Source organism: Neopsephotus bourkii, unplaced genomic scaffold (genome assembly GCF_033783945.1).
Source record: "Neopsephotus bourkii isolate Nb327-2 ecotype Australia unplaced genomic scaffold, CSIRO-AGI_Nbou_v1 NB_518, whole genome shotgun sequence".
NCBI lineage: Eukaryota > Metazoa > Chordata > Aves > Psittaciformes > Psittacidae > Neopsephotus > Neopsephotus bourkii.
Window position 1 is genome coordinate 396,622 of NW_026901019.1, and position 11,858 is coordinate 408,479.

Consider the following 11,858-nt stretch of genomic DNA (forward strand, 5'->3'; position numbering starts at 1 on the left):
GGTATGGGCCCTATAGGTGCCGGGGGGCGCGACGGGGCAGGCCTCAGGGCCGCCGCAGGGGCCTCCTGCCTCGCTTCTGTCGCGTCTGGCCGGCCTGCGAGGTAGGGGTCCACCGGCTCCCATGGGGGCTGCAGGCGTTCTGCCTGAGGGGGTCCCTCAGTCCCGAGGCACGAGCTCGGTGGCGGAGATGTGTGAAGGTGTGTGGTGTGAACGCATGATGTGTGGTGAGCACCCACCGCCCGGGCATGGCTCGGTGGGACTGGTCGGTGACGGGGTGGAGCAGGGTTACAGTAATTTCCTGAGGCAATCTGGGTTTTGTTCTTTTACGAAAAGGAGAAATGCTCAGTGAAGTTGCATCCTGCCGTTGCCAAGGTTGGTTATTGGAAGGGTTCAGACACGCTGCTGTTGTCTTCTGTAGTCTCTGTGTGCATTGGCATGGAAGCAGGAGGAGAAGGGTGATTTTGATCTTCCAGGAATGTTGAGAGTTGGGGTACACTTATCAGGACACAGTGTCAGAAAACATTGGGTGTTTTGGGCGTCCCAGTCTCTGCCCCAAGGTATCTCCTTCCTTGTGATGGAGGGCAAACGCAAACACTCAGCCAGGTCTGTGGTCAAAAGTCACAAGTGAGTGAAATCTTGGCCTTTAAAAATAAGGTTATTGTGTGTTACTTGGTTTAGAGCCTAGAATTTTCATGTTTGGTATTCTCAAGCTTTTCTTCAGTACCCAAAGAGAAATAATAAAACTTTATTTTTTCTTAATGAAAGCTGACATTAACATTTAATCATCCTCTGCTTAACAAGCTGAGGTGTTACGAACACTGGATGTTGACTAACTTACATTGAACTGTTCAGTTTGGACAGACAACAGTGCTTTCGTTCAAGTGGAACTTGGGAGAAGTTCTGCTGGGAAATCACAGGCCCAAGACCAGTGGAGGAGTCTGTGAAGAGACAATCATGAAAGGAATGAAACCAGAGAAAGATGAGACCACATCGAGGCCTAGCCGGTGGAAGTAGATACTGTACTTTGGGCCTGTGAAGAGGCCACAGACTTAACAGCTGAAGCACTCTTACACTAGAGGGAGAGTTGGAAAGAACTTTGTCACTGAGCACTGCCCAGCTGTGGCTGTAGGGTTAAACTCAACACTGGCCTTCCAAAGAGAGGAGTATGTAGATTTTGTGTTCCTTAGCTCACCAACCGTTGCTGGGGAATACAATGTGGTTTTGCCTTCACCACTGCCATATCTTCTGTTGCCTCCGTCGCTCTGTCTTTTCAGCATTCTTAAGTAGTTCTTCCTCAGTCCTCCCTCTCCCCAGGCAGCCATTACTGAATTTATGATTCAAAAATTTGGGTAAAGATGAGAGATACAGTACAAAGAGTGCCATAGACGCTGTGAAGGCACCTGAAAGTGAACTCTAATGAGCAAGACCAGGTTTTGGGGAAGGTAAAGTTGCCCATCATTCTTTCCTGCCCTGTGCCTCTGTGTTCCTTCCTGCCATACATTTGTGCCACTGCCATGCTGCTCTCCACCACCCTGAAAGCCTGGCATTCCCTTGTCAGATGTTGCTTTTGTTACCTGCATGTAGCCTGCAAATCCCACGCACCTAGTCCTGTCTTAATGACCCTATGGAGAGGATATCTGTGATGGAAGTATGAAAGACGTGCAAAATCTCTTCCATATAGCTGGACAACATCGTATGGGCAAGTTGCTTTATATACCATTCTGTGATAGAAAAGGGTCTCACAGGGGTGTTGTTTCCCCCCTTCATTTCAATTAAATCTTCTCAGGGAGTAGGAGTAGTGGAAAAGAACCTGAAAGATGACTTTTAAGAGGTATATATTGCTGCATTAATTGTAGTACAGATTCTTTCCCCCACCCTCCCATTGCTTTCTTTGGAGGAGGAGATATCCCAGCAGAAGAACTAAAGGCTGGAGGAAGAAGCTTGGTATTGCTGGGATGGTACAAGCCCCAGCTCCTGTGCTGCTGCTTTCCTCCTTTGTCATCTATGGTTTTTCCTAGTCACCAGGAGGGGGTCTTGAGTCAGGTCTGTGGCTAGCTGACCTTCCTCCCTATGCTGCAGCAAGGAAAAAGAGAATGTGGAAAGGGGCAGTGGCATCATGCTTTGGTGGTCTTTAATCAGCTGAGCCCTGATTTGGATCCTAATTCTATTCCACACCCTTATGAGAAAGAGGAGATTTAATGACAATCCAGATAAGCTTGCAGCTTTTTGAGCAATGAGGTGAAGCAACTGATAAATACAAAGCACATCTCACTTGTGATAGAGGACTTAAACAGAAGTACACATTCATCATGTTTGAAGTTTCTAGAAAGTAGAGAATAAATGCAAGGGTTCTGCAATAAAAATTGACAAACTTATAAATACCCGTAAGAGGAGTTTTAAAGACAAATCTAGGCAACTTTAAACACAGTTGTCATAGTATCAGCCATGTTATTGAAGTAGAGAGGTCATACATAAGGATGCAGAATGTGTACAATTCTGACTAGATTGTAATTCAAACAACTTCCTGTTGCATAGGCCCATATCTTTAATAGAGAAATGTTGCAGAAACATTTATTAGTTCTGGTGGAAGTTTAGAAGACAGAAGAGACCAATCACTCCATATCAGAACCAACCAAGTGTGAAATATGTTGAACAAGTGGTATCTTTATATGTAAAAATCTGTCTCGGGACAGTGTTGACTAAATAGAAATGCTAGAAAAGCAAGAAATGCTTCCCTTCTCTAGGTCTGGAAAGTTAAAAAAGAAAACCACCCCTGAATTTATCATTTGTGTGCTGACTAGGACTAATCAAACTTTGGCTGGTTTGCTTGGTTTTTAGTTTGTTTTAGGGGAGGATGGGACAGAAAGTCCAGATCTGCATAATAGGAAGGAACTCTTTCATTAAGGGGCTGTTGTTTTTTTTTTTTATGATAACCATGTGAGGCTGCTGTGGCAGAGCTGAAATCTTACAAAATAATTAGAGATGGATTAGCAGTCAAAGCTGCCTGATGAATGTAGTGAATAATTTGATTACCTCCTATCAGGCGTATGTTATGTATATTTTTACTTTCCAGATCCTTTCCAAATTTGTGGTTATTGGAAGCAAACCAACTAATAACAAAGAACAAAGGAAGAAAGAATAATTTGGAACAATGGCATTTTCAACAGTACCAACTAAGTAAGTGCTTGAACAGGCATCTGCACATGCTTGTAACTTTCAAAAGGTGGAATATGGATGAAAAAGAGCAATCCTCCTTAAACAGCATTTCTAGAAAACATTCAGCAGATAGAGGATTTGTGATCAAATTACACTGGGCTGCAATTCCCTCACCTTATGCAGAGGATTTCAGTAAGGGGGTGGAATATGAAAAGCCAAAGCTTGACTGGAGTTGCAGCTGAAAGCTAATGTGAAGTTACAAAAAGGGTTTCTCCAGGTACATTGACAGCAAAAGGAAGGCAAGGGAAAATGTGGGCCTGCTGCAGAATTGGGTGATTGTCCTGGTGATAAGGAAAAGGCCAAGATATTCAAGGCCCCCTTCACCTTGGTCTTTACTGGGAAAAAGACTTGCACATCTCCCAAGCTTCTGTGTGTGGCTGGTAGTAGACTTGGGGAAGGGGGACTACCCACAGTAGACGAGGATGAAGTTGAAGCCCACTGAATCAAAGTGGTCCCATACAAGTCCTGGATCAAATGGCATGCATTTGAGTATTGAGGGAGCTGGTCAGTGTTACTGTGTGTTCACTCCCTGTGACATTTGAAAGGCATTTAAGGAACTGCCCATGATTGAAAAAACACAAATGTTAGGCCTTTAAGTTCAGTATGTCTGATCGAATGTCACTGACTTTGGGCTTATTGAACAAGGGGAAATCACAGTATGCCATTTAAGCTTGACTTTTTTGGGCTTTTGATAGGGTCTTCCTCAGTAACCTTATAACTGGGGAGATGTGAATGGGGTGGGCAGACTATGTATGTGAAAGAACAGCTGTACCACCAGACTTGAAGGGTAGTGCCTCATTGGTTTGAGAGTCTGACTGATGCCCAGTTAGGAGGGATCAGGGAGTGATACTGAAGCAAGTCCTGTTTGATATGTTGATCGGTGACTCAGATGGAACACAATGCACACTCAGCCAGTTTTCAGCTGATCTCCACACCAGATTGGGGAGCTTAGTTGTCATACTGGAGGCCACAGCTGCCATTTAGAGTAGCCTTGGCAAGCTGCAGGAATAGGCCAGCAAGAGCTTCATGATGGTCAACAGAGACAAGTGCAAAGTCCTGAACATGGAACAAGCTATCCTCATACAGTGCTGCAGGCTGACTGCCAACTGGCTTGGGAGTAGCCCAGCAGAAAAGTTCCTGGCCATCCTAGTGGTCAAAAGAAATTCAGCATGGGAATTCAACACCTACAGAGCTATGTTATCAATATACCCAGCAGGCATATGCTGTGAAGGTGTTTGAGGCTAGAGCACATGATGTACAAGGACAAGCTGAAGAAGTGGGTTTGGCTGCACCAGGATCTAATTACAGTGTTCACCTTCTTAGGGGGAATTACAGAGAAGATGGCACAAGGCTTCTCTCTGAGATGTGCAGCAACAGGACAAGAGACAAAAGTGAGAAGTTGCACCCAGAGAAGTTCCAATTGTGGGTAAGAAAAGTTCAAAGTGAGAGTGGCTAAGTACTGGAACACATTTCCAGAGTGGCTGTGGACACATGGAGATACAACTAGACTGGACAAGGCTTTGAGCAATCTAGTTCAGCTTTGAAGATAGCCCTGTTTGGAGCAGGAGGTTGGCCTGCAAAGGATCCTGACCAACTTCAACTCTGCTGTGATTATAAATACACTTCTGAGAAGAATCCCTGTGGTATGGGGGAAACAATATTGATGACTCAGTAATTGTCATGTTTTGGGGGTTACTGATACAATGTCCCAAAGCTCCAGTAGGAAGACTTGTAGATGAGCTCATGTGGCAAGGATAAGTGCATTAGTGCTATTGTAACCTAGTTAAATATTAGGTAATCACACTGTGTCTTCTGTCGGCCAAATTCATGTACATACACTGATGCTGACCTCTGCACTCTCCTGGGCAATCACAGCATGGTGTGGTAACAAAAATAAATGTCAGAAAGTGCTGAGGATCCCATGTGATACAGAATGTCCTGTTCCATACAGGGTATCCCATATTATTATGTGGTCAATACAATTTCTTATAGAAGGGAATATATATCTGGCATGGCTTTCCCTATATTTCTGTTGGCAGCGGTATCTTTCTGGATGTGCAGGATGCCATGTACTGGGAGAAGTCAGACTTCTCTGTATGGTCAGATAAAACATGCATGTGCAAGAGGTCTGATGCCAGACTGGTGCTTACTATGCAACTTCTCTTGAGCATGTGCAGCAAGACAATATTACGTATACTGTGAATCTGATGTCAGACTTGCTTTGCATGCATGGTTTATCTCTCTGGGACTATCCTAGGTATCATCCTGCAAAATCTGGCTGTGTATACTGTGGTATATCACTCATTTTCAGATACATTAGGAAGTTCTGTATAGCCAGGATTTGGAAAGATGGTAGGCCATCCTGTCAGTGCTTCAAGTGGATGTTCCCACACTTACAACAGGCAGAATTACAGCATACTTGGACTATTGATTTGTGTTTTTTTTTCTCTCCACATCTTGATAGGCATAAATGTTCACTCTAACAGTTCCTAAATCCCCTTCTGGCCATTGTGTGCAGCAGGAGCTGGCAGATACTCCACAGAAAAGCCTTGCACTGATTCTGTCCCATGGGCTTTCAAAGCCTGTTGTTTAAGAGTGTCTCCTGTAGCCTGTGTTCCTTAATATTTGTGTGTTGGTTTCATGTCCAGGTCTCAGATGGGTTATCAGTGTTTCTGTGTGAGATTAGATTTATCCTTCTATTGTTGCACTTATTTTACTTTTCCTACTGGAGGGCCGCTCCCCTGCCTTTTACTTCTTGCTGGCTCTCAAGGCAATTGTTATTTCAGGCTTGTTGATTGTGTCTGCCAACTCCCACATAGCTCCTAGAGCCTAACCCTGAGTGGGGTAACACACTACTTTCTATTGCCTATCCATTGAATCAGGACCTGCCTCTCCCCAGAGGACATGTACACTAGTCCTTTCTCTCTGCTTTTTCTGTTTTCTCTAGAGGGTTATATTGCAGTGAGCTCTTACACCTGGAACTAGACTTTCAAGACTGGGCATGTAGACTGTAGTATCTCATATCCACTCTGGAATGGGCAGAGAGGGGAAATTATTACGTAATCACCAGCAGATTATATCTTAACATTAAGCTTGTGAATAGCTCCTTGGAGCCCTGGGATTACTTAGTTGGGGTTTTTTTCCTTCTTAATCAGGAATATGTGGTTTTCCCGAGTTCATGTTTAACAGCAAGTGAACTGCCAGATCCTTCTTGCTTGCTTTGGTCAAGAGAGTAAAGATTCGTGTCACAAGAATGTCATTGCATTACTATTTAAGTGCCCTTTATTTTAAGGGATGTCACTAGGTTTTGTGGCAACTGTATCTTTGCATATAGCTTAAAATACAGCTTTCTTTACAAGCTTCTCCCTCCTTGTTGGTGCATAGTATTTACATCAGAAATAGAGAGACAAAATTAGAGAAAAGAGTCCTTCATGTGGCACCATACATTTACCTAGTTAAAAGTCTTCACCACTTCATCTATTTTGTAACTGTTTTCCAGTACATCAGCTTTGGCACTTACACTCTTACTTAAGACCTCATTAAGTTTCAAATAGCTGCTGTAATAAAGGACACAAGACACCACCAATAACCCAGCACAAAAGTGCTTCTGCTGCATACTTGAAAATAGTGTTATTCCAGAACTACACTGCCCTGAGATGCAGGAGGGGGAAACAGTCATGGCCCAACAGCATTACACTCAAACTCTCAGGAGAACACTCACGCAAGGAAGAAGTTCCCTCTGAGCTAACAGTAAGAAGTAAGATGTTAAACCCATGTGATTCCATGACCTTTAAACATTACAATTTGCAGGAGTGTTTACTCAGATCCTTTTCTAAAGGCTTCTAGTGCCTTATACTTGAATATTTTTTGTCTTTGACTGATATATTTGGGTCTTTGGTACTAAACCAACCTGATTTCTCAAGTAGAAAACGTAGTGTTCTCCTATTTTCTATAGTGCTTGTTTTTTTGAAGAGGGTACAATCTGTGGGATATAGGCGGACACTGACAGTTGTTTGTGTCGACTAATACACTTTACTTGAATCTTTGCCTCACAAATAATACAGGAATTTCAAATACATGCAGATTAAACCTTTATGCTTTTGTGGCTTCTCTCTTAAGACTGCCAAAAAGGTTTCTGAAGCATGGTGTGGTAGGTAGGTTGGTTTTGCTGACATTCATTTGGCTGCATTAGTCATTACCAGTTTGACTAATGGGAAGGACACCCTGTATGTTGTCATTGCTATTTTTATCCATCAGCACAAGATGATACATCTGTAGAATTTTTAAAGTAATTCCTAGTTTTCTATAAATACTAATACCTTCTTTGTAAGCAACTCCTGTTTAATGACACTTCTTCAGAATGCCATATTTGAGAGACTAGTGTGTCCTGCTGCATACACTCAGAGCTGGGAGGCACAGTGGAAGTAATTCCAGCTGGAAGGAGGAAGGGAAGTTTTCAGGGTATAGGTCTTGTGACTCTTGGGCCTAGCTAGAATCTCATATATACAGTTCATTAGATAGTAAAGGGTAGTTGTTGCTGCTCAATTAGTTTGGTTGCTTTAAAAATACACACATTCAGGTATTCAACCTGTGCTGATTTATGCTTTGCCAGTGGACACATGTCAGTCTTCTCATTTCTGAAGATGTGTTCATCACGGGTTGTCAAGTTCAGTTGTCATTTTTATTTGCCATTTCTGTTTGTACAGATCAGGCTGCAAATTCTTCTTTCATGTTTGTTTTAGAGGTTTTCATAGGCAGGAATACTCAGTGTTCTTGTATTGTTCTGAGTGACACTGACATGCAAATAAGTAACACTGAAACTTGGAAGAGTGTTAATTAGAAATTATTATAACCTGACTTAGCACTATGGTATCTTGCCAAACTGGCTTTTTATTCTTACGCGTGTCTGATTTGTGTTTGTGGCGGGAAGCTAATGATTTCATGGAATTGTTTGGCTTAATCCTGCTTTCTTTACAGTGCAGAAGTTTTATGTGATGAAGAGTAAGTCACATATCAGAATGAGGTTCACTGGGTATGACCTGTGGTGATTATCCCAAATAATATTTAGTATAGATTTCTATTTTAGTAAGTACAGGTAGATAATACATTTGGCCTGTTGTTTCCTTAAATGAGATTTGCATCAGTTTGAGACTGGCTACACATACGTGATTCCTCTGGTTGTTTTTTTGTAATTCTTATTGGTGTGAGGTCACAGCAGGGTCCTTTGAAATAAATTATCATTTATGGAATGACATCATTAATCAACAACAACATAAGACCAAATTTGTTGTAACTTCTGATCATGTTGCCATCCTTGTAGCTCTGCTGATGAAGAGCAATTTAGGCCGCTGTGAGCAAGGATTGCTGTGTCTAGCTGGACCAGAATCTCACTTAAAGAGGTCTCTAAGTTAAAAGAGAAGTAGATCTTATCTTTACATCTGAATGTTCTACACAGACATCAAAAGGCTATTTCTTAAAGTCTTTGAAGTGAGATGGGTCTAACACTTAGCCTACTCCTCCTTCCAGCATCCACAGGGACACTGGGGCTTTGGGCTGGGGTTATGGAAGCAACAGGTCTGCTGCCTTAGCCGGCCTGCCCAGCTGCTTGCCATGCTCATTAGCTGGGGTGGGGTGCCCTGATGACACACCTTTGCAGCATCTTGTTTTGGAGTTAGTTGGTAGGAGTGCTGTGCTCAGCTGTGCAGTCATATCCTACCTTCAACTACAGGTTTATATGAGCAATATGTCAGGTAGCTAAACCAAAGTTATTCAGAATATTTAGCACAGGTGATGCAAATACCAAACCCTGTGGGACCCCGCTCTGTGGCCAGTGCTGTGTTCAGTAATTGTCGATGTGGTTTGACATGTGGGGTTGTGAGCAGCACAGCAGCATTCTCAATATGACACATCATTCTGTCTTTTTTGCATCTCCCGTTTTGAGTAATTCTTTGTAATCTCTCAGGAAGAATTCCCGGAGGTTATTTTTTTCTGCTTCTCTAGGAAAGTATGTGGTAGTAGCCACAGTTCAACATTACATGACATTGCATTACTTATGCAATATTTTAAACATCCATGAACCAGTAATAGCTATAGGCCCGGCAAAGTGAACCCTCTTTTTGTAGGTATTTAGTACAGGCATAAAACGAATGTCTGGCTATGCCCCAGTAAGCTTACAGTTTAGAAAAAGGAGACAAAATTGGAAGTTAGCATAAACAGAACAGTATGAATAGAGGGGATTTCACTGTAGTTTTTTCTTGATGTTGGTCCGAGTCTTTCAAACTATTGAAAAGGAAGTTATTATTGAGAAGCGGTGGGAAGGGGAAAGGGAAGACAAATAGTGGCCCAATAGTGTGAAGGGAAAGAGTAGAAAGAATAAATTTGAATCAGAGAAGCTTTTGGCAACTGACTTCATAGAAATAATACAATAGCAAGGGGAGAAAAAGCCCATGCTCAAATCACATCAGGAGTCAGTTCAGAATTTCCAAATAGGTTGCTGATGCTTGCTGGCAGCTTTTAACTTCAGCTGGAAGAAAAGAGCCTCTTTTCTCCACAAACCAGAATTAATCTGTAACGCTTTTCTCCTCCAGCTCAAGTGACTTGTGTTAAGGGAGCAGCTTTCAGACAAGGACCCTGGATCAAGTCCTGTTTGGGTACAGTGGAAGATTTCCAGCTGTATTTTAAAGCACCATTCACCTCTTGTGTCTGAACTGTTAATTTGCAGTGGGGTCACTCCCAACTTACACTACTGCTAGGACATTAATGGTCTAAGTAACTGCACCTGCTATGCTAATGAAAGTGTGCATAATAGCTCTAGTAATTTAGAAAATTAGGTATTGTGTTGGGGTGGGGAGGAGGAGGAAAGGGTATAAGGGGTGAGAACTTGGTCAAAAGAAATATAGATTTCAGATCACTTGCTGTATTATTACCACAGTGTTATCAGTGCTGTCAGTATAATGCCTTCACTATTTTACTGGCTGTATTCAGCTTTGCAGTTGAATGTGTTGAAGAGTGAGAGGGCTTTTTGAGTAAGGAAAGAGGGAATTGCAATAATGTTAATTACAAAAATAAATAATCCTCCCTATTCTTTTGATGGCAGTGTTTTAAGATTGTGAGAGCAACCCCTAATAGAAGATAGGCTGTTAGACATCCCTGAATCAAAATCATAGGAAAACAGGACTGGAAGGGACTTTGAGCAATCCATTCCTTGCTCCAGTCTGCAAAGACATATACCAGTATGAGTCCTGATAAATATTTGTCTAACCTGTTTCTGAAATCCTTCACAGCCTCCTCATGCAATCTATTCAAGTCCTTAACTGTGCCTACTGTTAAAAAAAACATTTCTAATGCCTAATCTAAACCTTCCACCTGCAGTTTACACCCATTACTTCTTATCGTGCCATGCTGGGCATGAAGAGCAGTTTAATTCTCTTCCTCTCTGCATCCATCTTTTATGTATTAGATAATGCTTATGTTCTTTTGAGTGTGCCTTTTTGGGTACATCTGGACTTGGATGAAAATAGTTTAAAGGTAAAAATAAGGCAGAAAATAAATCAATTTCTGGCTGAGACTGTCATTTTAGCCAATCAGGCAGCAAGTGTCTGAAATGGCAGAGTTGGAAAATGCTGGGCAGGGCAGGGTGATTTGCTTAAGGCAATATGGGGCCCTAAACATAGTGCATAAGAGAGGCTGGTGCCTGCCATGTGTTACACATCTCTTACGACAGTGCCTGTCTGGCATTTCTGTCTCAGCTTGCCATGTCTCAGCCTGTATCTCTCCCCCGTCACCTGATCTGTGGCCAGGAACCATGGGTGCTTTTGTCAAGCCTCACTTTCAGGGATTAAGTTAGTTCTCTGCTTCCATTTTTAGTTCTCTCTATTTTTTGAAGTCAGAGATGGGTGAGAAAAAGGGGATGGGAAAACTTGAAATGTGGCAACAGCTACAAGTTGCCCACCTAGTGGGAACAGTTAGAACTATGCCCACACTCCTTCAGTCAGCCGTCAAATGCCAAACTCCAGTATATGCCAGGAAATGCTTTCCTCCTTTCTTCTTCATATCTTACAGGGCCTGGCAAAGATCCCAAAAACTCTGTTGTCCAGAATGCTCCCTGAGTCCCTGACTGATTTCAGCACCTGCTCCAGACCAGTGTCCTGTAGCATGTGTACTACAGAGGCTTCCCAAGCATCCTGCAGATAACTGTGGTGGCCCCAAGCACTTAGGAGCACCAGCCTGCTTGGCATGACATGCTTTGACTGTCCACTGTGTCCTTTCCCGTATGTTCACAGCTATGCCAGCCCTTCATGATGGTATTCATGCAGAGGGTGTGAAGTCTAAACTGAAACTTTATGGTTACATGGTTTAAATTATATAGAATATATAGTAGTACCCTGTATAATTGGAGATAATTTTCTTGTTGCAGCCTGTGCTTTGGATCAATAGAGCAGCTTTCCAGTACTCCAGATGTAAGGTATGAACGCGGATCTGCAAACTTGAATAGGCACTGATTATACTGGGGTCACATTTTCTTTTCTGTGATGAAGACCACAAACTTACTTTGCAATTAAAACACATGACAACTCATGTTCTTCTGCTGGTTGTGTGATTCTGAGAGCTGGGACCTGAAACAGAAAGCTACAGTGTTACAT